Source organism: Triticum urartu, chromosome 2A, assembly GCF_056163025.1.
Source record: "Triticum urartu cultivar PI428250 chromosome 2A, HENAU_Tu73, whole genome shotgun sequence".
In the NCBI taxonomy this organism is placed as follows: domain Eukaryota; kingdom Viridiplantae; phylum Streptophyta; class Magnoliopsida; order Poales; family Poaceae; genus Triticum; species Triticum urartu.
This window is the reverse complement of record NC_141874.1, coordinates 30920794-30944658: the sequence shown is the minus strand read 5'-3', so window position 1 is coordinate 30944658 and position 23865 is coordinate 30920794.

Below are 23865 nucleotides of genomic sequence, written 5' to 3'. Positions count from 1 at the left end.
CTCGAGATTAGTTCCTTGCCTATGTTCTTCACTGACATCAACAATACTCGAAGATGTAAAATACTTTGTCAAAGAACCCTTTAGTGGTTCAATTTTCAGATGTATTTCTTTCTTTCATTTTCTTTTTTCAGTACTCGACAAATGCTTCTTAGGCAACATGGCATGCTAATCTCCTAATATTACGAAGCAAAGAGTAGACAACGAATTAGAAATTTATAGATCGGATGATCAGAACCCTAGACATGTACACAGAATGACAAAAAATTAGGATGGCTGAATACATACTATGAAAGATTGAATTAGAAAATTATACATAAAAAATTAGATACTTCATGGGATGAATCATTGATGAATAGTTTAATATACGTACTAAAGAACATCCGAACATGGATATTAGGTACGGACCTGCGTTCGCATACATATGTATTGCCGTATTGCTGGAAGGCCAAGTTGTCGGATTGCTGCATGCCCCGGCGGCAACGAGCTGCAGAGGCACAGAGCGAGGAACGACAGAGCGACGGGCTGATGAGACAACGAAGAAGAACCGACGAGCGACGAATGGGAAAATTCAGATTGTTTTTTATTTTTGAGACGAAGAAAGGGAAAGCCAGACATTCCGATTGATTTGTTTCACACATACGTGTGCATCGAGCCGTTGTGACTTGCGTGCGCGACGCTTCGCTACGCATTACCAGGTGATCCGATGTGCCGAGCCCATCTTGTTTTCTTCCTCTCATAATTTTTCCCTTGTCTATTTTTTTTGCTGGGCTATACTATATGTGTACTACATCATGGGCCCCCCTCCGGCCTGGGCCCTAGGCCGTCGCCCCTCTGCCCATGCCCCAGGGCCGACCCTGTGTATGGTTAATCACAGTTGCCATGTGTGTTTATCTGGTTGTCACGTACGTTCAACTACAGTTGCCGTCTAGCAACGGATCAGAGTTGCCATGTGTGTTTACCTAGTTGCTACGTATGCGTAACCGCAGTTGCCATCCAACAACGTACAAGTGTCGTGTGGGCGAAAAGCAGTTCGCCCACACGCGCGTGCACTAGGTGGTGGTTGTGTGGGCAGAAACTAGTTCACCCACACAGCGCAGCTAGCAATCCGCGTGTTGTGGGGCGTGTGGGCGAACTCTCCAACGCCCACACATCAGCCCCGTCCTATGTGCCACGCAAATGCTGCCTCAATGTGTCAAGATTCGTGCAAACTTGACTTAACAGTGATTCACATATGTGGACAAGTTGTAAAACTGCCACATATGTAGGCGTTAGTATTTTCGTTATTTTTCTGGAGTAGTTCCTTCTTTTTTAGGGGTTATGGAGTAGTTACAATTTTCTTTCCCCAACGCGAGCACATGCGTTTCAATGGGCCCACTCATCAGTAGTGGCCCGGATTGGGACTTCGGCCTTTCATCTCCCTACTTGGGCCTGCTCTGCTCGCTAACGCACGGCTCCTCCTACCCTCTCCGCTCAAGGGCTCGCCGGCCGCCGCCGCGCCGCACCGCCGCTTGGTCCTGCCCCGACAGCGCCAGCGTCCACCCCGGCGTCGACGCCGCCCACCTCCTCTCCGGTTCCCGTTCAGTTGCTCTTACCGCTGAAGGAAATATGCCCTAGAGGCAATAAATGTTTATTATTCATACTAGAATTGTATTATCCGGAAACATAATACTTGTGTGAATACATAGACAAACTAAATGTCACTAGTGTGCCTCTACTTGAGTAGCTCATTAATCGAAGATGGTTATGTTTCCTAACCATAGACATGTGTTGTCATTTGATTAACGGGATCACATCATTAGGAGAATGATGTGATTGAAATGACCCGTTCCATTAGCTTAGCACCCGATCGTTTAGTATGTTGCTATTGCTTTCTTCATGACTTATACATGTTCCTATGACTATGAGATTATGCAACTCCCGTTTGCCGGAGGAACACTTTTTGTGCTACCAAACGTCACAACGTAACTGGGTGATTATAAATGAGCTCTAAATGTGTCTCCAAAGGTACATGTTGGGTTGGCGTATTTCGAGATTAGGATTTGTCACTCCGATTATCGGAGAGGTATCTCTGGGCCCTCTCAGTAATGCACATCACATAAGCCTTGCAAGTATTGCAACTAATGAGTTAGTTGCGAGATGATGTATTACGAAACAAGTAAAGAGACTTGCCGGTAACGAGATTGAACTAGGTATTGAGATACCGACGCTCGAATCTCGGGCAAGTAACATACCGATGATAAAGGGAACAACGTATGTTGTTATGCGGTCTGACCGATAAAGATCTTCGTAGAATATGTAGGAGCCAATATGAGCATCCAGATTCTGCTATTGGTTATTGACCGGAGACGTGTCTCGGTCATGTCTACATTGTTCTCAAACCCGTAGGGTCCGCACGCTTAACGTTACGATGACTTTTTCATTATGAGTTTATATATTTTGATGTACCGAAGTTTGTTCGGAGTCCCGGATGTGATCCCGGACATGACGAGGAGTATCGAAATGGTCGAGCCGTAAAGATTGATATATTGGAAGCCTATATTTGGACATCGGAAGTGTTCCGGGTGAAATCAGCATTTTACGGGAGTACCGAGAGGTTACCGAAACCCCTCGGTAACCTAATGGGCCTTAATGGGCCTAGTGGAGGAAGAGGAGAGGAGGCCTAGGGGCTGCCGCGCGCCGCATCCCCCCCAAGTCCAAATTGGACAAGGAGGGGGGGCGGCGCCCCCCCCCTTTCCTTTCTTCCCTCTCCTCCTCCCCCCAAGTCCTAATCCAACTAGGGAAAGGGGGGAGTCCTACTAGATACACACGTTGATCCTCGTGATCGTTTTCTTAGCCGTGTGCGGTGCCCCCTTCCACCATACTCCTCGATAATATTGTAGCGGTGCTTAGGCGAAGTCCTGCGACGGTAGAACATCAAGATCGTCACCACGCCATCGTGCTGACGGAACTCTTCCCCGACACTTTGGTGGATCGGAGTCTAGGGATCGTCATCGAGCTGAACATGTGCTAAAACTCGGAGGTGTTGTAGTTTCAGTGCTTGATCTGTTGGGCCATGAAGACGTATGACTACATCAACCGCGTTGTCATAACGCTTCCGCTGTCGGTCTACGAGGGTATGTAGACAACACTCTCGCCTCTCGTTGCTATGCATCACCATGATCTTGCGTGTGCGTAGGAATTTGTTTGAAATTACTACGTTCCCCAACAGTGGTATCAGAGCCTAGGTTTTATGCGTTGATGTAATATGCACGAGTAGAACACAAGTGAGTTGTGGGCGATATAAGTAATACTACTTACCAGCATGTCGTACTTTGGTTCGGCGGTATTGTTGGATGAAGCGTCCTGGACCGACATTACGCGAACGCTTACGCGAGACTGGTTCTACCGACGTGCTTTACACATACGTGGCTGGCAGGTGTCAGTTTCTCCAACTTTAGTTGAACCAAGTGTGGCTACGCCCGGTCCTTGTGAAGGTTAAAACAGCACCAACTTGACAAACTATCATTGTGGTTTTGATGCGTAGGTAAGATTGGTTCTTGCTTAAGCCCGTAGCAGCCACGTAAAACTTGCAACAACAAAGTAGAGAACGTCTAACTTGTTTTTGCAGGGCATGTTGTGATGTGATATGGTCAAGACATGATGCTAAATTTTATTGTATGAGATGATCATGTTTTGTAACCGAGTTATCGGCAACTGGCAGGAGCCATATGGTTGTTGCTTTATTGTATGCAATGCAATTGCGCTGTAATGCTTTACTTTATCACTAAGCGGTAGCGATAGTCGTGAAAGCATTAGATTGGCGAAACGACAATGATGCTATGATGGTGATCAAGGTGTCGCGCAGGTGACGATGGTGATCATGACGGTGCTTCGAAGATGGAGATCACAAGCACAAGATGATGATGGCCATATCATATCACTTATATTGATTGCATGTGATGTTTATCTTTTATGCATCTTATCTTGCTTTGATTGACGGTAGCATTTTAAGATGATCTCTCACTAATTATCAAGAAGTGTTCTCCCTGAGTATGCACCGTTGCAAAAGTTCTTCGTGCTGAGACACCACGTGATGATCGGGTGTGATAGGCTCTATGTTCAAATACAACGGGTGCAAAACAGTTGCACACGCGGAATACTCAGGTTATACTTGACGAGCCAAGCATAAACAGATATGGCCTCGGAACACGGAGACCGAAAGGTCGAGCGTGAATCATATAGTAGATATGATCAACATAGTGATGTTCACCAATGAAACTACTCCATCTCACGTGATGATCGGACATGGTTTAGTTGATTTGGATCGCGTGATCACTTAGAGGATTAGAGGGATGTCTATCTAAGTGGGAGTTCTTTAGTAATATGATTAATTGAACTTAAATTGATCATGAACTTAGTACCTGATAGTATCTTGCTTGTTTATGTTTTATTGTAGATAGATGGCCCATTTTGTTGTTCCGTTGAATTTTAATGCGTTCCTTAAGAAAGCAAAGTTGAAAGATGATGGTAGCAATTACACGAACTGGGTCCGTAACTTGAGGATTATCCTCATTGCTGCACAGAAGAATTACGTCCTGGAAGCACCGCTGGGTGCCAGGCCTGCTGCTGGAGCAACACCAGATGTTATGAATGTCTGGCAGAGCAAAGCTGATGACTACTCAATAGTTCAGTGTGCCATGCTTTACGGCTTAGAATCGGGACTTCAACGATGTTTTGAACATCATGGAGCATATGAGATGTTCCAGCAGTTGAAGTTAATATTTCAAGCAAATGCCCGGATTGAGAGATATGAAGTCTCCAATAAGTTCTATAGTTGCAAGATGGAGGAGAACAGTTCTGTCAGTGAGCATATACTCAAAATGTCTGGGTATAATAATCACTCGATTCAATTGGGAGTTAATCTTCCAGATGATTGCGTCATTGACAGAATACTCCAATCACTTCCACCTAGCTACAAGAGCTTCGTGATGAACTATAATATGCAAGGGATGGTTAAGACAATTCCCGAGCTCTTCGCAATGCTAAAAGCTGCGGAGGTAGAAATCAAGAAGGAGCATCAAGTGTTGATGGTCAACAAGACCACTAGTTTCAAGAAAAAGGGCAAAGGGAAGAAGAAGGGGAACTTCAAAAAGAACAGCAAGCAAGTTGCTGCTTAGGAGAAGAAACCCAAATCTGGACCTAAGCCTGAAACTGAGTGCTTCTACTGCAAGCAGACTGGTCACTGGAAGCGGAACTGCCCCAAGTATTTGGCGGATAAGAAGGATGGCAAGGTGAACAAAGGTATATATGATATACATGTTATTTATGTGTACCTTACTAATGCTCGCAGTAGCACCTGGGTATTTGATACTGGTTCTGTTGCTATTATTTGCAACTCGAAACGGGGACTATGGATTAAGCGAAGATTGGCTAAGGACGAGGTGACGTTGCGCGTGGGAAATGGTTCCAAAGTCGATGTCATCGCGGTCGGCACGCTACCTCTACATCTACCATCGGGATTAGTATTAGACCTAAATAATTGTTATTTGGTGCCAGCGTTGAGCATGAACATTATATCTGGATCTTGTTTGATGCGAGACGGTTATTCATTTAAATCAGAGAATAATGGTTGTTCTATTTATATGAGTAATATCTTTTATGGTCATGCACCCTTGAAGAGTGGTCTATTCTTATTAAATCTCGATAGTAGTGACACACATATTCATAATGTTGAAGCCAAAAGATGCAGAGTTGATAATGATAGTGCAACTTATTTGTGGCACTGCCGTTTAGGTCATATCGGTGTAAAGCGCATGAAGAAACTCCATACTGATGGACTTTTGGAACCACTTGATTATGAATCACTTGGTACTTGCAAACCGTGCCTTATGGGCAAGATGACCAAAACACCGTTCTCCGGTACTATGAAGAGAGCAACAGATTTGTTGGAAATCATACATACAGATGTATGTGGTCCGATGAATGTTAAGGCTCGTGGCGGATATCGTTATTTTCTAACCTTCGCAGATGACTTAAGCAGATATGGGTATATCTACTTAATGAAACATAAGTCTGAAACATTTGAAAAGTTCAAAGAATTTCAGAGTGAAGTTGAAAATCATCGTACCAAAGAAAATAAAATTCCTACGATCTGATCGTGGAGGAGAATATTTGAGTTACGAGTTTGGTGTACATTTGAAACAATGCGGAATAGTTTCGCAACTCATGCCATCCGGAACACCAAAGTGTAATGGTGTGTCCGAACGTCGTAATCGTACTTTACTAGATATGGTGCGATCTATGATGTCTCTTACTGATTTACCGCTATTGTTTTGGGGTTATGCTTTAGAGACGGCTGCATTCACGTTAAATGGGGCACCATCAAAATCCGTTCAGACGACGCCTTATGAACTATGGTTTGGCAAGAAACCAAAGTTGTCGTTTCTGAAAGTTTGGGGCTGCGATGCTTATGTGAAAAAGCTTCAACCTGATAAGCTCGAACCCAAATCGGAGAAATGTGTCTTCATAGGATATCCAAAGGAAACTATTGGATACACCTTCTATCACAGTTCCGAAGGCAAGACTTTTGTTGCTAAATTCGGAAACTTTCTAGAGAAGGAGTTTCTCTCGAAAGAAGTGAGTGGGAGGAAAGTAGAACTTGATGAGGTAACTGTACCTGCTCCCTTATTGGAAAGTTGTACATCATAGAAAACGGTTTCTGTGACACCTACACCAATTAGTGAGGAAGCTAATGATGATGATCATGAAACTTTAGAAGAAGATACAACTGAACCTCGTAGATCAACCAGATTAAGATCCGCACCAGAGTGGTACGGTAATCCTGTTCTGTAAGTCATGCTACTAGATCATGATGAACCTACGAACTATGGAGAAGCGATGGTGATCCCAGTTTCCGCAAAATGGCTTGAAGCCATGAAATCTGAGATGGGATCCATGTATGAGAACAAAGTATGGACTTTGGTTGACTTGCCCAAAGATCGGCAAGCAATTGAGAATAAATGGATCTTCAAGAAGAAGACTGACGCTGAAGATAATGTTACTGTCTACAAAGCTCGACTTGTCGCAAAAGGTTTTCGACAAGTTCAAGGGATTGACTACGATGAGACCTTCTCACCCATAGCGATGCTTAAGTCTGTCCGAATCATGTTAGCAATTGCCGCATTTTATGATTATGAAATTTGGCAGATGGATGTCAAAACTGCATTCCTGAATGGATTTCTGGAAGAAGAGTTGTATATGATGCAGCCGGAAGGTTTTGTCGATCCAAAGGGAGCTAACAAAGTGTGCAAGCTCCAGCGATCCATTTATGGACTGGTGCAAGCTTCTCGGAGTTGGAATAAACACTTTGATAATGTGATCAAAGCTTTTGGTTTTGTACAGACTTTTGGAGAAGCCTGTATTTACAAGAAAGTGAGTGGGAGCTCTGTAGCATTTCTGATATTATATGTAGATGATATATTACTAATTGGAAATGATATAGAATTTCTAGATAGCATAAAGGGATACTTGAATAAGAGTTTTTCAATGAAAGACCTCGGTGAAGCTGCTTACATATTGGGCATTAAGATCTATAGAGATAGATCAAGACGCTTAATTGGACTTTCACAAAGCACATACCTTGACAAAATTTTGAAGAAGTTCAAAATGGATCAAGCAAAGAAAGGATTCTTGCCTATGTTACAAGGTGTGAAATTGAGTAAGACTCAATGCCCGACCACTGCAGAAGATAGAGAGAAAATGAAAGATGTTCCCTATGCTTCAGGCATAGGCTCTATTATGTATGCAATGCTGTGTACCAGACCTGATGTATGTCTTGCTATAAGTCTAGCAGGGAGGTACCAAAGTAATCCAGGAGTGGATTACTTGACAGCGGTCAAGAACATCCTAAAATGCCTGAAAAGGACTAAGGATATGTTTCTCGTATATGGAGGTGACAAAGACCTCATCATAAATGGTTACGTTGATGCAAGCTTTGACACTGATCCAGATGATTCTAAATCGCAAACTGGATACCTGTTTACATTAAACAGTGGAGCTGTCAGTTGGTGCAGTTCTAAACAAAGCGTTGTGGCGGGATCTACATGTGAAGCGGAGTACATAGCTGCTTCAGAAGCAGCAAACGAAGGAGTCTGGATGAAGGAGTTCATATCCGATCTAGGTGTCACACCTAGTGCATCGGGTCGAATGAAAATCTTTTGTGACAATACTGGTGCAATTGCCTTGGCAAAGGAATCCAGATTTCACAAGAGAACCAAACACATCAAGAGACGCTTCAATTCCATCCGGGATTTGGTCCAGGTGGGAGACATAGAGATTTGAAAAATACATACGGATCTGAATGTAGCAGACCCGTTGACTAAGCCTCTTCCACGAGCAAAACATGATCAGCACCAAAGCTCCATGGGTGTTAGAATCATTACTGTGTAATCTAGATTATTGACTCTAGTGCAAGTGGGAGACTGAAGGAAATATGCCCTAGAGGCAATAATAAAGTTATTATTTATTTCCTTATATCATGATAAATGTTTATTATTCATGCTAGAATTGTATTATCTGGAAACATAATACTTGTGTGAATACATAGATAAACTAAACGTCACTAGTGTGCCTCTACTTGAGTAGCTCATTAATCGAAGATGGTTATGTTTCCTAACCATAGACATGTGTTGTCATTTGATTAACGGGATCACATCATTAGGAGAATGATCTGATTGACATGACCCATTCCATTAGCTTACCACCCGATCGTTTAGTATGTTGCTATTGCTTTCTTCATGACTTATACTTGTTCGTATGACTATGAGATTATGCAACTCCCGTTTGCCGGAGGAACACTTTGTGTGCTACCAAACGTCACAACGTAACTGGGTGATTATAAAGGAGCTCTACAGGTGTCTCCAAAGGTACATGTTGGGTTGGTGTATTTCGATATTAGGATTTGTCACTCCGATTGTCGGAGAGGTATCTCTGGGCCCTCTCGGTAATGCACATCACATAAGCCTTGCAAGCATTGCAACTAATGAGTTAGTTGCGAGATGATGTATTACGAAACGAGTAAAGAGACTTGCCGGTAACGAGATTGAACTAGGTATTGAGATACCGACGATCGAATCTCGGGCAAGTAACATACCGATGACAAAGGGAACAACGTATGTTGTTATGCGGTCTGACCGATAAAGATCTTCATAGAATATGTAGGAGCCAATATGAGCATCCAGATTCCGCTATTGGTTATTCACCGGAGACGTGTTTCGGTCATGTCTACATTGTTCTCGAACCCGTAGGGTCCACACGCTTAACGTTACGATGACTTTTTCATTATGAGTTTATATATTTTGATGTACCGAAGTTTGTTCGGAGTCCCAGATGTGATCACGGACATGACGAGGAGTCTCGAAATGGTCGAGACATAAATATTGATATATTGGAAGCCTATGTTTGGACATCATATGTGTTCCGGGTGAAATCAGCATTTTACCGGAGTACCGGGAGGTTACCGGAAACCCCCGGTAACCTAATGGGCCTTAATGGGCCTAGTGGAGGAAGAGGAGAGGAGGCCTAGGGGCTGCGCGCGCCCTGTCCCCCCCAAGTCCGAATTGGACAAGGAGGGGGGACGGCGCCCCCCCTTTCCTTTCTTCCCTCTCCTCCTTCCCCCCAAGTCCTAATCCAACTAGGGAAAGGGGGGGAGTCCTACTCCCGGTAGGAGTAGGACTCCTCCGGCGCGCCTCCTCCTAGGGCCGGCCGCACCCCCCATTTGCTCCTTTATATACGGGGGCGGGGGGCACCTGTAGATACACACGTTGATCCTCGTGATCGTTTTCTTAGCCGTGTGCGGTGCCCCCTTCCACCATACTCCTTGTCGGTGTCAAAACCGGCGGATCTCGGGTAGGGGGTCCCGAACTGTGCGTCTAGGCCGGATGGTAACAGGAGGCAAGGGACACGAAGTTTTACCCAGGTTCGGGCCCTCTTGATGGAGGTAAAACCTTACGTCCTGCTTGATTAATATCGATGATATGGGTAGTACAAGAGTAGATCTACCACGAGATCGGAGAGGCTAAACCCTAGAAGCTAGCCTATGTTATGATTATTGTTCTGTATGTTGTCCTACGACTAAAACCCTCCAGTTTATATAGACATCGGAGAGGGTTAGGGTTACACAAAGTTGGTTACAATGGTAGGAGATCTACATATCCGTATCGCCAAGCTTGCCTTCCACGCCAAGGAAAGTCCCTTCCGGACACGGGACGAAGTCTTCAACCTTGTATCTTCATAGTCCAGGAGTCTGACTGAAGGTTTAGTCCGGCCATCCGGACACCCCCTAATCCAGGACTCCCTCAGTAGCCCCTGAACCAGGCTTCAATGACGATGAGTCCGGCGCACAGTTTGTCTTCGGCATTGCAAGGCGGGTTCCTCCTCCAAGTACTTCATAGAAGATTTTGAACACAAAGAATAGTGTCCGGCTCTGCAAAATAAATTTCCACATATTGCCATAGAGAGAATAATGTTCACACCAATCTAATTTGCTGACGTATTCCGTAGCATGACAACACCACGGCCAAGCCTTTATTCGAATCGTTTTATTATCCAACCTCAGCGTGTCATGCGAGGCGGTTTCCTTGGCATGTCTTGTTAAAGCAGAGATCGTGTCCCCTTATTCCGGGATTCTCATCAATACGGGCGTGGGTAACCCAACCGCTTCTAGCACTCCTAGACTATAGGCAAGTCCAAACGGCCACGGAGAGGACGCTTGATATTCACCCTCTTTATAAAGGGACAAGGCTTTTATTTTTTCCCTCCCGTGCTCAATCGAATTCTCCCCCCACCTCAAGCTCAAACACCCAAAGTTCAGGTCTGGTGCTCCGAACCTTCAATCATGTCCGGATCTAGCCTTCAAGGCCGATGGATGCCTTCCTCCGTCACGGAAGAAGACATCAAAAAGTTGAGGGAGGCCAGATATCTGACCGCCGAGGTTTCGCATCGGCTGCCTGCCCGAGGGCAGGCCGTCCCCTCCCCCGAACCCAACGAGAACGTCGTGTTCGTCTCCCACTTCCTCCGAGGTCTAGGCCTTGCTCTGGATCCTTTTGTCAGGGGTTTGATGTTTTATTACGGGCTAGATTTCCTGATCTAGCTCCGGACTCCTTTCTTCATATCACGACATTTATTGTCGTGTGTGAGGCCTTCCTCCGGGTTACCCCTCACTTTGGCCTGTGGCTCAAGACCTTTGAAGTAAAGCCGAAGATGATCGAGGGGCAACATGCAGCGTGCGGAGGTGCCTCAATATGCAAAATGACGGGAGCTCCATGGCCCAAAGGTTCCATTCCAGAGGTGTCTGAATTGTGGCAACAGGAGTGGTTCTAGATCACGGCTCCTAGAAGTGCCAAGTGGGAGGCTGCCCCTATTTTCCGCTTGGGCCCTCCACCACAACTGATGTCATGGATCAGCAGAGGTCTGAGCTGGGGTCCAGCCAAGGACGTGCCTATACTTCAAAGCCGCATTCGAGATCTCTTCAATGGAGATTTTTGTTTGGTTGCGGTAATACAAGTTATGCTGGTTCGTCAAGTCCAGCCTTGCAAATGCCGGCCCCTTCGCTTGTGGGAGTTCAATCCTGAGGGACCGCGTGTCATTCAAAATTTCCTCGGCCTGACGCACGAGGAGATGTACAAGTCATTCTTCGGACCTCAGGCAGAGTGTCCGGAAATCACCAAGGACGTGGGCCTGAGCAGTAACCGTGCCGCCGAACAAGTAAGGAATCTTCCGGCCGAACATACTATCTCTCATTTGTTACGAAGTTATTTCTGAGAGTTCGCTTTTGACCAGGACTGGCTAACAAAGGCGAAGTTGATTCGGTGTTCGGCCCCCCTCCCTGATGGTTTGGACAATCCGGTATTGGAAAAGATGCTCCAGATCGTACCTTGCCCGGAGCCCTTGAAGGAAGATATTGGGGAGGATAATACAGGCGGACGTGAGCCCCCAACGCTGCCCATTCTAACCGAGGGAGCGAGCGTCTCCATGAAGGAAGACGACCGGAGGAGGAAAAGGACTGCGCTCGGGGATTCGGAAGCCGAAGCTTCCAAACGGGAGAAGAAGTCTCCCACAGAGGGTCCTACCTTGGGGAGTGCTTTTGCCGCGCAAAGTCCGCGGGGGGATCAATTCTCCAGCGAGTCGTAAGTGACCCGAAATACTTTAATAGTACAGGTATGCCATCTTTTTCTTCTGAGAAAATAACCACCGCATATATCTTTTAGATCGGGCCTTAGCCCCTCTCAAATGAGCTCGTCTTCGGGGGATCTTCTTCCAGAGATGATGGAGAGTGAAATGCCTCCTCCGGACTCCTCCGCTCCGGAAGCGGGCGACCCCGAAGTGTCGTCGCGGAGGGCCTCTCCGAGTCCGGTGAGGCCAGAAGATAATCCCATTGACCCCCGAAGCTCCCAGTGTGCGGCTCCCAAATAGAGCAGACAAAAGAGTCTGGCACCATATGGTGTGCGATCGGATGTTCTGAGAGAGTTGGTGGGGCGAGCGGCCATCTCAGATGAACACCGTATGCTGATGAATACGGTGATGGAGAGAATATCGTCCGCCGAAAGCGGATTTCATGAAGCTTTTATGAGTCTACTGACAGGCTTTGAGGTACGTAAAATAATGTATGATAGTCCTGCACATGCTAGGTGTGCCATGTGTAGATAGTAGCCCCTGAGACTCTGGTTGTCGTCGGAAACAACGACGAACAGAGGATCATATTCCCACGTAATAACCATACTGCCTCTATGTGCAGGTGATATGGAAGCTCCGGTGGCTAGCCGGACTTGCGAGTTTGCCCATTTAAAACGGTAGTTGGATGCGGCAGACGCCGACATCGAGCTTGTTAACGAAAGGCTTGACGAGGCACAGGGTAAGAGTCATTATCCGGTAAACGCCACATAGTAAGAGCAGCATGATAACAGTATCTTTAATATGTTGTTACTGCAGATGGAGCTGCCACTGTTGAAGCCTTGCGGGCAGAACTTGCCCGAGCCAAGGAACAAGTGAGGTTTGGTAATGCGGCTGCTTTGAAGGCGGCCGAAGAGTTGAAAGCCGAGAAGGCCGCCCATGGCGAGAGCCGAGATAAGATGGCCAAGATGGCCATAGAATTAAAAGCCGCCGCCGACCGCTGTCGGGTCCTTGAAAAGGAAAACCTAGCGAAGGCATCAGACCTTGAGAAGACTGCTGTGACGAGAAAAGACATCCGCTCTGCTATGAGGGCGAAGAAGGAGGAGCTGCAGGAAGCCGGGGATATTGTAGCTGGGAAATCCTTTATGTTGCGGAGGAAGTTCGGAGATCCACGGTATGCCCCTCTGGATCGGCTGTGGAGTTCGGAGGATGTGTATATGGATTTGGTGGCGAGCGCTGCCGACGCGGCCAAGTACTTCCACGGTCAGACGGACCGTGAAGTGGACCAGATGTTTTGGACATAATTCCATTCTCCCGAGCGTCCGCTTTCATTGACTGACCAATTAGCCGAATGGGCCAAACTGAATAGGTTGTCCGGACTCGCCATGAGGTCTGTTGTGGATCAGCTATGGCCGGAAAGGCCAAAACCGAACAGCTATTTCAGCTTGGTGCAGCAGTTCCTTGACGTGGTGCCGTGCATTAATGCGATGAAGAGGTTGGCGTGCATAGAGGGCTCACGGATGGACTTTGCCCGTGTTAAAGCATACTGGGCGGAGATGGATGCTACCACTATTGCAGCGCGGGATTCGGCCATAGGCCGAATGGCTGCTGAGCACTACTTTGAAGAAGTTCTTGAGGGTGCTCGTTTGATACAGACCCAGTGCTCAAAAATATTATGTTTGAGTGATATGTAATCTCATTGTAAGCGAAATGATTTTATAAATTTTTATAAGGCTATTTTTATACTTTTGCCAGAAAGTAATATGATGCCTCCTGGGCGGCCGTTTATGTATACATGTGTATAACCTGAAAGATTGCAGCCGTCGGCTTCAACCCCCACGCATATAATGCGGAGGTGCTCGCAAAAAACACGCGTTCACACTTAACCCAACGTCTTGGTCTTATTAAGGAGGTGATAGCGGAGCGAGAGAGGCAACCGGACTATAATGCTTTAGCACTTTCACTTAGCCATAGGAGTTTGACAGTGGGGCTACTAGATAGCCCCTGGTGGCTCCGCACTCTCCCGATCCCGGGGTGCGTACATGCCTGGCCAGAAAACAGCCTTTCGTTAAGCCGGAGGAATTCTAACATTCCAACAGGTCATCGAGTGGTTGACCAGTCTCACGCTATATCATGACAGTCAGTTTTTGGCTTTCTCTACTGAGGTGCTCGTCCGGATGAACCCGGGCACAATCGTAGTAGTTCTCCTGGTGCTACCTTAGCCGATAAAGCGGAATGTAAGGCACCAAAACACAGGAGCCGGGCAAACCCAACATTTGACCAAAGACAATGATTCAGAGCTGATGCATATAGGGCCAAACTCGCGACGCCGAACACTCCCTAAGGTATTCGGTCTTTGTGGTATAAACTGGGCCTAAATAATGGCCTTTGTAAGAAGCCCCTTGTGTCCAGGTACATGCGTTATTCTGGCGTGGCCACATGCCAAGACGTTAGCATCCATCTCAACGGTGGATATGTATCAACAAGAGACAGTAAAAAAGGTTTACGCAGGCTCTTAATCTAAAAAGAATCCTTGGAGCGGGTCCCTGCTGCACGTCTGCGCCTGTGTCTCCGTTATGCCGTATCCTGGATGGGTGTAGCACGATGATCGTCTGTAAAAGAGAGGAATTTAGGTGAAAAAGTTGTCGTGCAAAAAGATAGTTTTTAAAGAAACCATGTATAATTCAAGATGAGAAAAAATTGCCACTTGTCTGCGCGCGTTGAGCCCCTTCTTTTGACAAATAGGGATGTGACCATTTATTCGTTATAAATAGCGGCGCTGGACGTGATTAGTTGTGTCTGAGGTCTTGACGACCTATTGGATGCTTTCGCTGGTCCGGGCGCCTTTAGTGTGCGGCTGCCAAGGCAGCCGCACTCTCTTCGGCGCACAGAGATCGCTTGATATTTCCATTCACTGAAATGATGCCACGTGGACCGGGCATCTTGAGTGTGAGGGAGGCGTAGTGTGGTATTGCATTAAAGCGAGCGAAAGCTCCGCGTCCGAGCAGTGCTTGATAGCCGCTTTGGAACAGAGCGATGTGGAAGGTTAAATGCTCGTGACGGAAGTTATCGGGGGAGCCGAATATAACTTGTAGTAGGAGGGAGCCCGTACAACGAGCCCCTAGGCCTGGCGTTACTCCTTTAAAGGTAGTACTGCTATGGCGAATTTTTGTTGGGTCTAACCCCATCCCGCGGATTGTATCCTGATATATTAGGTTTAGATTGCTGCCACCGTCCATCAAGACTCGTGTGAACTGATATCCGCCAATTACTGGGTCTAATACCAGGGCAGCCCATCCTGCACGTCGGATACTATTGAGTAATCGCGATGGTTGAAAGTGATCGGTTGAAACGACCAGTGGCAGGACTTCGCGGTGACAGGCACTTGGGTATATTTTCCTGGGAGTGCCGCGTTGTTTTTTCCCTTGATCACGTGTAACACGTTTACTGTTTTGACTTCTGGTGGAAATTTCTTTTGTTCCCCAGTGTCTTGCTTGGGAGGCTCGTCCTCGTATTCACTTGGTGTATCCTCCCCCTTGTGTACGGCGTTGAGCTTGCCGGACTGCTTGAAGACCCAACATTCTCTATGGGTATGATTAGTAGGTTTACCAGGGGTACTATGGATCTGACATACTTGGTTCAGAATTTTGTTGAGGCTGGACAGTTCATCCCTGGTGCCTTTAGAGGGCGGCTTTTGCTGACCTGGCCGAGAGCTTTTGAATCCGGCGTTTAGTGTCGTGCCCTTCGTGCTGTCTTCTTTATTCCGGCGTTTGTTATTGCTGTTGCGCCGTGATTTCCCGTTTCCATCTCTAACTTCAGATGTACTGGGGTCGCTGGTGCTGCATCTGGCTAGCCATCTGTCCTCACCCATGCAAAAGCGGGTCATGAGGCTTATTATTGCGGCCATCGTTCTCGGCTTATTTTGGCCGAGGTGTCTGGAGAGCCATTCGTCACGGACGCTATGTTTAAAAGCTGCCAAGGCTTCGGCGTCCGGACAGTCGACAATCTGGTTCTTTTTAGTAAGAAACATGTTCCAAAGCTTTCGGGCTGACTCTCCGGGCTGTTGAGTTATATGACTCAAATCGTCCGCATCCGGAGGTCGGACATAAGTCCCTTGAAAATTTGCCCGAAAGGCGTCTTCGAGCTCTTCCCAACTTCCAATGGAGCTTTCGGGGAGACCTTTAAGCCAGTGACGAGCTGGCCCTTTGAGCTTGAGGGGTAAGTACTTGATGGCGTGGAGATCATCTCCTCGAGCCAAATGGATATGAAGGATGTAGTCCTCAATCCAGACCCCAGGGTCTGTTGTTCCGTCGTATGTCTCTATGTTTACGGGTTTGAATCCCTCTGGAAATTCATGGTCCAGCACCTCATCGGTGAAACATAGGGGGTGTGCGGCACCCCTGTAGCTGGGTGTACCGTGTTGTTCGGATGTTTGTTGTGTTGCATTGTATGCTGGGGTGCGCTTGCGTGGTCCATAGATGGATCTTGTTGCGCCGTCCTTTGGGTGCGAGCCCTCGCATGGGTCGCGTGTTGTATTGTGAGTGGCATTGTATGCTGCTCTGTGTTGGTAGAGGGGTCGTCTATCCGGCTAGGTGGCTGCTTTGATATTTGTTTGTGGGGGGTCTGAGGCCTCCTCGTCAAATTCAGGTAGCAGCTTCCGCTTTGGGTAGCTCTTGGAAGGGCGATTGTCGCCGTAGCTCGCTGCTGTGTTTAGTATTTTACTCCATCTGATTTGGAGTGTGTCTTGCACAGCCTTGAGCCTTTGCTTCTGCTTTTTAAGACTCCTCGCGGTGGCAACAAGCCTTTTACGGGCATTCTGCTGCTCCGGGTGCCTGTCCGGCGTTATGTCGTCCGGACTATTATCCTTCATAGAATTTGTTTGTTTGGTTTGATTATCCGGATTGCCGTTGTCCGGCAGCGGTTCATCCTGCTCCAGCACTGGGTCTGTGTGATCGTTATTTCTGTCGAGGCGGGATTTGGGGTGGCGCTTGCGTCGCCGCTTTGACTGCTTCTTGAGGGAACAAGCCTTCGGTGCGTCCATCCGCTCCTCGTCGTCATCTTTTGGTGCGTCCACCATGTATGCGTCATATGATGAGGTGGGCGTCCAGCGCCCTGTGGGCGGTGGTTCTTCTTCGCCTCCCGCATCGTCGTCCATACCGTCGATGTTTTCAGAGTTGAAGTCGAGCATGTCGATTGAATCATCGACAGTGGCTACAAAGTGGGTGGTGGGTGGGTGTCGAATTTCTTCGTCTTCCGCATCCCAATCCTGCTGGCCATGATCCGGGCAGGGCTCTCTTGACAAAGAGAGAGACTTTAGTGATTTCATAATATCGCCGAAGGGCGAGTACTGAAAGATGTCCGCGGCGGTAAACTCCATGATCGGCGCTCAATCGGATTCGACCGGCAGGGGCGCGGAAGGTTCGGAGTCCGGGGAGGAGTCCGGCTCCTTGGAGTCACGAGTCTCGCGGAGTGCGGGGCTGGTGTTCAGCTCGATCGTCGTTGGGATCGCAGCCCCCAAGGCGGCGTCCAACCACCCATCCTCGATCGGCGCAGTTGGCTCCGAATTAAGGGTCGAAGCCGATGCGGGTGCGGCCTTCAGGGCACTGTTCGGCGGTGGAGCTGGATCATGCCCGTGGTGACAGTGCGGCGCGCTCGGCAGTGGCTCGACTGCGTCGAAGATCAAGTCCCCGTGGATGTCAGCCGTGTAGTTTAAACTTCCAAACCTGACCTGACGGCCAGCGGCATAGCTTTTGATCTGCTCCAGACACTACTAGGAAAAGGGCTATAGATGGAATTGACACTAATGGCGCACCAGACATGTGGTGCGCCATTACTATATACTAATGGCGCACCAGGCACACGGTGCGCCACTAGTAACAAAATGTTTTTTTTCATTTTTTCAAACATATTAATGGCGCATCCGAGCAGAGTGCGCCATTAGTAGTTAGAACTACTAATGGCGCACCAGCCATAGAGTGCGCCACTACTGTATTTTTTTACTTTTTTGCAAAACTACTAATGGTGCACCGTTGCATAGTGCGTCATTACTAGTTTAAACTAGTAATGGCGCACTGTGCCACGGTGCGCCATTAGTATAATTTTTTTTACCTTTTTGCAAAACTACTAATGGCGCATGTCTGTGTGGTGCGCGGTGCATGTCTCTATGGTGCGCCATTAGTATCCTGGGACCAGCTAGATATTTTTGGACAGCCACACCTACACACTCACTTTCCCCACTTCATTCCCCCCACCTCCTTCTCTAAGATTGTCGGCTGCCTCCTCCTCCTCACCTCATTTGCACCATAGATTCATCAAAATTAAGTGTTGAAATTACCTTTTTTGATAGGTAAGTAAGGCGAAAGCTATCTTCATGTTGTAGATCTACTTTTTTTCTCCCAAGCTCGCTCCAACAACGTGCACATGCACTTTTTGTGGCCTAGCTAGATCTATGTATGTTTGTGGTGTTGCATATATGTTTGTGTTTGCAGGTACCGGTATTTGAAATGCGATAGTTGCCAATATTTTGCCGGAATATTGATTCATTTCCGTTTCAGCGAGAATTTTGGCACTATGCATTCTTTTTGGTCCTATTTTTAGGGAAAGTCATGCCAAATTTTTTCTTGGTTCTAAAATATCGTTTTGCTCTACCCCGCAGGCGACCATGGTCCGCACGATGACCGAAGGCATTGTGAATAGGTTTTTGAGCTCCGCGAAGGCCGAGATGCTTCAAAAGAACGAGACGGAGATAAGATGTCCGTGTCGAGGATGCAAGCTGAAGAGCCTTATTGCGGACCCGGATTCCGGGCAGGTGCGGGACCACCTGCTCTTGCGTGGTTTCATGGATGGCTATCGGTGGCAAGGTGATGAAGATGACTATGAAGTCGTCCATGGGGGCCAGGCAAAAAATGAGGAAGGGCAGCAAGACAACCACCGTGGCTCGGGCGGGCGAGAAGACGAAGAATCTCCAGGACATGATCACAACGGTGATGCTGTACATAGTCATCATGTAGAAGATGCCGGACATGATGATGAGGAAGATGTTGGAGCAGACGAAGGGCAAGATCATGAAGATCTAGATGCCGGAGGAGCAGACGATGATGGACCATCGATGGGCTGGGTGCAGGACCCTCATATTCAAGAGTTGCTTCTCAAGCAGACGGATAACGCAAGAGGTGCCGCCCGAGAGAAAGCCAAGCTGGATCAACTGGAGATAGACGCGGTTACTCCATTGTATGAAGGATGCAGACCCAAGGATACCCGCCTGAAAGTAACGCTCATGGCTTTGGAGATGAAGGTAAAACACAAAATGACCAACGCATGCTTCGACGAGAACATGTCATTCTGGCACGAACGTCTTCCCAAGGGGAACAAGTGCCCGACCAGTTTCGAGGAGGCGAAGAAAGTCGTGTGTCCTCTAGATTTACCGCACGTGAAATACCATGTGTGCATGAACAATTGCATCATTTATCAGGGCGAGCACGCGGAGTCTACCATATGTCCGGTGTGCGGCGTCACTCTGTACAAGAAGAGGAAGAAAGCTCCTCGAAAAGTGGTGTGGTACTTTCCGATCACTCCTCGTCTGCAGCGGTATTTCGCGGACCCTAAGGTAGCAAAGCTCCTGCGTTGGCACGCGGATAGGGAGGAGAAGAAGCGAGAAGATGATGCAAATGATCTGGAGATAAATAAAAAAGACAAGATGTTGAGTCACCCTCAGGATGGGAGCCAGTGGCAAGCGTTGAACTTCGAACACCCAGAATTTTGGAAGGATCCAAGGAACATCGTGCTGGGCGCGAGCACCGATGGAGTCAATCCGTTTGGCAGCCAGAGAAGCACAAATAGCACCTGGCCTGTGTTTGTGTGGATGTACAACCTTCCCCCTAGTTGTGCATGAAGAGGAAGTACATTCACATGAGTATGCTAATTGAAGGGCCCAAACAACTAGAGAACGACATCAATCTGTATCTGGGGCTGCTGAAAGAGGAGCTAGACACGCTGTGGAAAACGCCAGCCAATACATGGGACGCTGCAGAGAAAGAATATTTCCCTATGAGAGCCGCACTGCTCACGACGGTGCACGACTATCTCGGTTACGGATATCTCGCGAAGCAGAAGTTCAGCGGGATGAAGTCTCACGAATGTCACGTGCTGATGATGCTGATACTTCTAGTTGCAATCCGTGGGATCATGGACGCGCACGTCCGTGAAACGCTATTTGGCCTATGCAACTTTTTCAACGTCATCTCTCGGAAGTCGGTTGGCGTGAGGCAACTCAGAAGGCTACAGGAAGAGATCGTGGTGATACTATGCGAGCTTGAGATGTACTTCCCACCCGCATTCTTTGACGTTATGGTGCATCTGCTGGTCCATATCGTGGAGGATATCATCCAACTCGGGCCGACGTTCCTGCACAGCATGATGCCGTTTGAAAGGATGAATGGTGTCGTCAAAGGATACGTTCGCAACATGTCACGTCCAGAGGAAGTATAGCCAGGGGCTTTCTGACCGAAGAGTGCATCTCCTACTGCACGAATTATCTAGGCATCGAGAACCCCGTTCGTCTGCCCGTCAACAGGCACCTCGGCAGGCTCGCTGGATGGGGTCACCGTGAGGGTCGCCGCGAAATGCATGTCGACTTTGAGGGTCGACTCGCCGACTTTGAAAGAGCAAACCTAGTCGCGCTACAACGCATAGACGTGGTCGATCCTTGGGTGGTAGAGCACAAAACCTTTATTGACAAGACGTACAATGACCGAGGCCAACAGAGGACGGACGGAGATATAATCAAAGAGCACAACTCATGTTTCACACATTGGTTCAAGCAGAAGCTTCTGTCGTACCCTTTACATGAGGATTCCTCCGCGGAAGAACAACTCATATTCGCCTTGTCACAGGGCGCCGAGCACAACCTGATGACCTATGAGGCGTACGATATCAACGGCTACACATTCTACACCGAGGACAAGGACATGAAGATCGATGGTTATCAGAACTCTGGGGTAATGATGGAATCCTACACCGGTAACGACAAGGACAGATACTACGGAAGGATCGAGGAGATCTGGGAGCTGAGCTACGCTGGAGAGAAGGTCCCGATGTTCCATGTCAGATGGGCCAAGAGCGTCCTAAAAGAAGACCGGTATTTCACCACCATGGTTATACCCGAAGCCAAATCCAAGACCGCGGGCGCAAACGTCACCGCGAAAAATGAGCCATGGGTACTGGCTTCCCAAGTGGACCAATGCTTCTTCATTACCGACCCGTCAAAGCCCAGTTGTGTTGTCGTGAGGAGAGGCAAAAGGAAGATCATCGGAACAGATGGAGTAGCCAATGAGCAATACTTCGACAAGTACGGCGACCCGAAGATCGAACATGACGACGACGATGAAGTAGCAGCATACACCACAAGAAGAAGCAGGACCACCCTACCTAAAGGACGTCCGTTCCACAGAAGAACTCCATTTGCGAAAAAGAAGGGCAAGAAGATTATGAACAGATAGCTAGCTAAGATCGATTGTATTTAAATCGTAGTCTTCATTTCTTGGTTGTATTTCATGGGCACTTTTTGATATCATGAATATTTTTAAATTTCATGGGCACTTTTTGAATTCATGAATATTTTTTCAAATTCGATGATATTTTTTCATATTCAATATGATAAAATATTGAATATTCATGAGGACACTCGATCTCGATCGCCCTCCATCTCGATCTCAATTCCCCCTCCATCTCGATCTCGATCCCAGCCGCACCCTCCCCCGCTAGCTCCACCGCCGCCGACGACCCACCGCACCCTCCCCCGCTCCACCGCCGCCGACGACGACCCCCCGCACCCTCCCCCGCTCCACCACCGCCGACCAGCACCCCCCGCACCCTCCCCCGCTCCACCATCGCCGACGAGCACCCCCCGCACCCTCCCCTGCTCCCCGGTGAGCTCCGCCTCCTCTCCCCTCTTCATTTTTTAAAAAATAATAATAAAAAAGTGTAGACTACAATTGTTGTTAAACAACAATTATTACTGTTTTTATAAAAAAAATATTACTCTTTCATATTCATATTCATTTTCTAAAAAATTATTACGTGCAACAAAAAAATTACTTATGGCGCACCTCTGGCTGGTGCGCCATTGCTATATATAAAAAAAGATTACTAATGGCGCACCTCTGCCTGGTGCGCCATTGCTATGTAAAAAAAGATTACTAATGGCGCACCTCTGCCTGGTGCGCCATTGCAATGTAAAAAAAGATTACTAATGGCGCACCGACCGCGGGTGCGCCATTAGTAAGATTCCCCCCTAGCTAATTCCCTCCCTCTCGCCAGATCCCCTTCGTTCCTCTCCCTCGCCCCCTAGCTAATTCCCCCCGCTACCCCAACCCACGCCGCCGCCGCCCCCGCGCCTCCGTCTCCGTCGCCGCCCCCACACCTCCGTCTCCGTCGCCGCCCCCGCGCCTCCTCGAGCCGAGCGCCACCTCCCTCGCCGTCCCCCCTCTGCCCGCGCTCGCGCCCTCGATGTCCTCCCGCCAAAGCGCCCCGTCCCCCCCGCGGCCCCGCCTACGTCAACCTCGTGCTCGCCATCCAACACCACGCGGCCTGCCCAGGAGGACCGTCGTTGTCTTCCTGGACCTGGACGAGCTCGGACGCCCTCGAGCCATCCCTTCGACGCCCGCCGATTTCCTCCGCCTCGGCCGCCATCACCACCGCTCGACGCCGAATTCGCGCCACCTCGACTAGCTCCGGCTACACCGAGTCGCCCTCGACCTCCCTAGTGAGCACCCGAGCTGCTTCCCACTCTTCCCCCTCTTGATTTCCTTATGAGATGTGTTCTAGGGTTAGGGGTTGGAGAATTTTGGACAAGAAAATGGGTTGGAGAATTAAGTAGCTAGGGTTGGAGAATTTTGGACAAGAAAATGGGTTGGAGAATTAAGTAGCTAGGGTTGGGGAATTAAGTAGCTAAGGAGATTATGTTTACAGCATCAATGATGGGTGTTGATATACCTCTAGATAATTTTGATTTTATTCATGTTCTCCAGGAATTGGAATTATCCAGGGAACAAATTAGTATGAAAACTGAACACTATTTAGATATTCATGACTCAAATGGAAATGTCGCCTCCCTGTGTCTAAGTTGGCATGATACTGTAGTGGAATAGGAGGAGAAATTTACTGTAGTTTCTAGAAGAAAGAAAAAGTCTCCTGCTAAGAGAAATGTCACTATTTCTTCTCTTACCTCCTCTTCTATACCTTGTACTAGAGGTCAGCAAAAGAATATCAGTTCTACTTTGCCCCCTAGTAGATCTGGATATTATTTCTGTTAGGAGATGGTGTTATATTAAGATGCATATATTGTTATGTTACGCAAATTGTATCATCTTGCCACTTAAGTCAGCCTTCCCTTTAAGCAGAAAATTCAGTTAGGAGCTACTGTCAAAAACTTGAGCTACTCTCAGAAACTTGAGCTACTGTCAAAAAATTCAGTTAGGTACAGTTAGGAGCTACTGTCAAAAACTTGAGCTACTGTCAAAAAAATCAGTTAGGTACAGTTAGCATCATGTAAGAAAATGGCCGTAGTGTGCCCTGATAATGATGTATTTTGGCATAAAAATATATAGTGGACTGCCATGATAATGACATGTTGCTATAGTAGTTACTTCCACCACGAGTTTCATTAACAACAAGTCAGTTTTGTTTATAGTTGAAAGTAAGTGTGTGGTTCGAAATTTT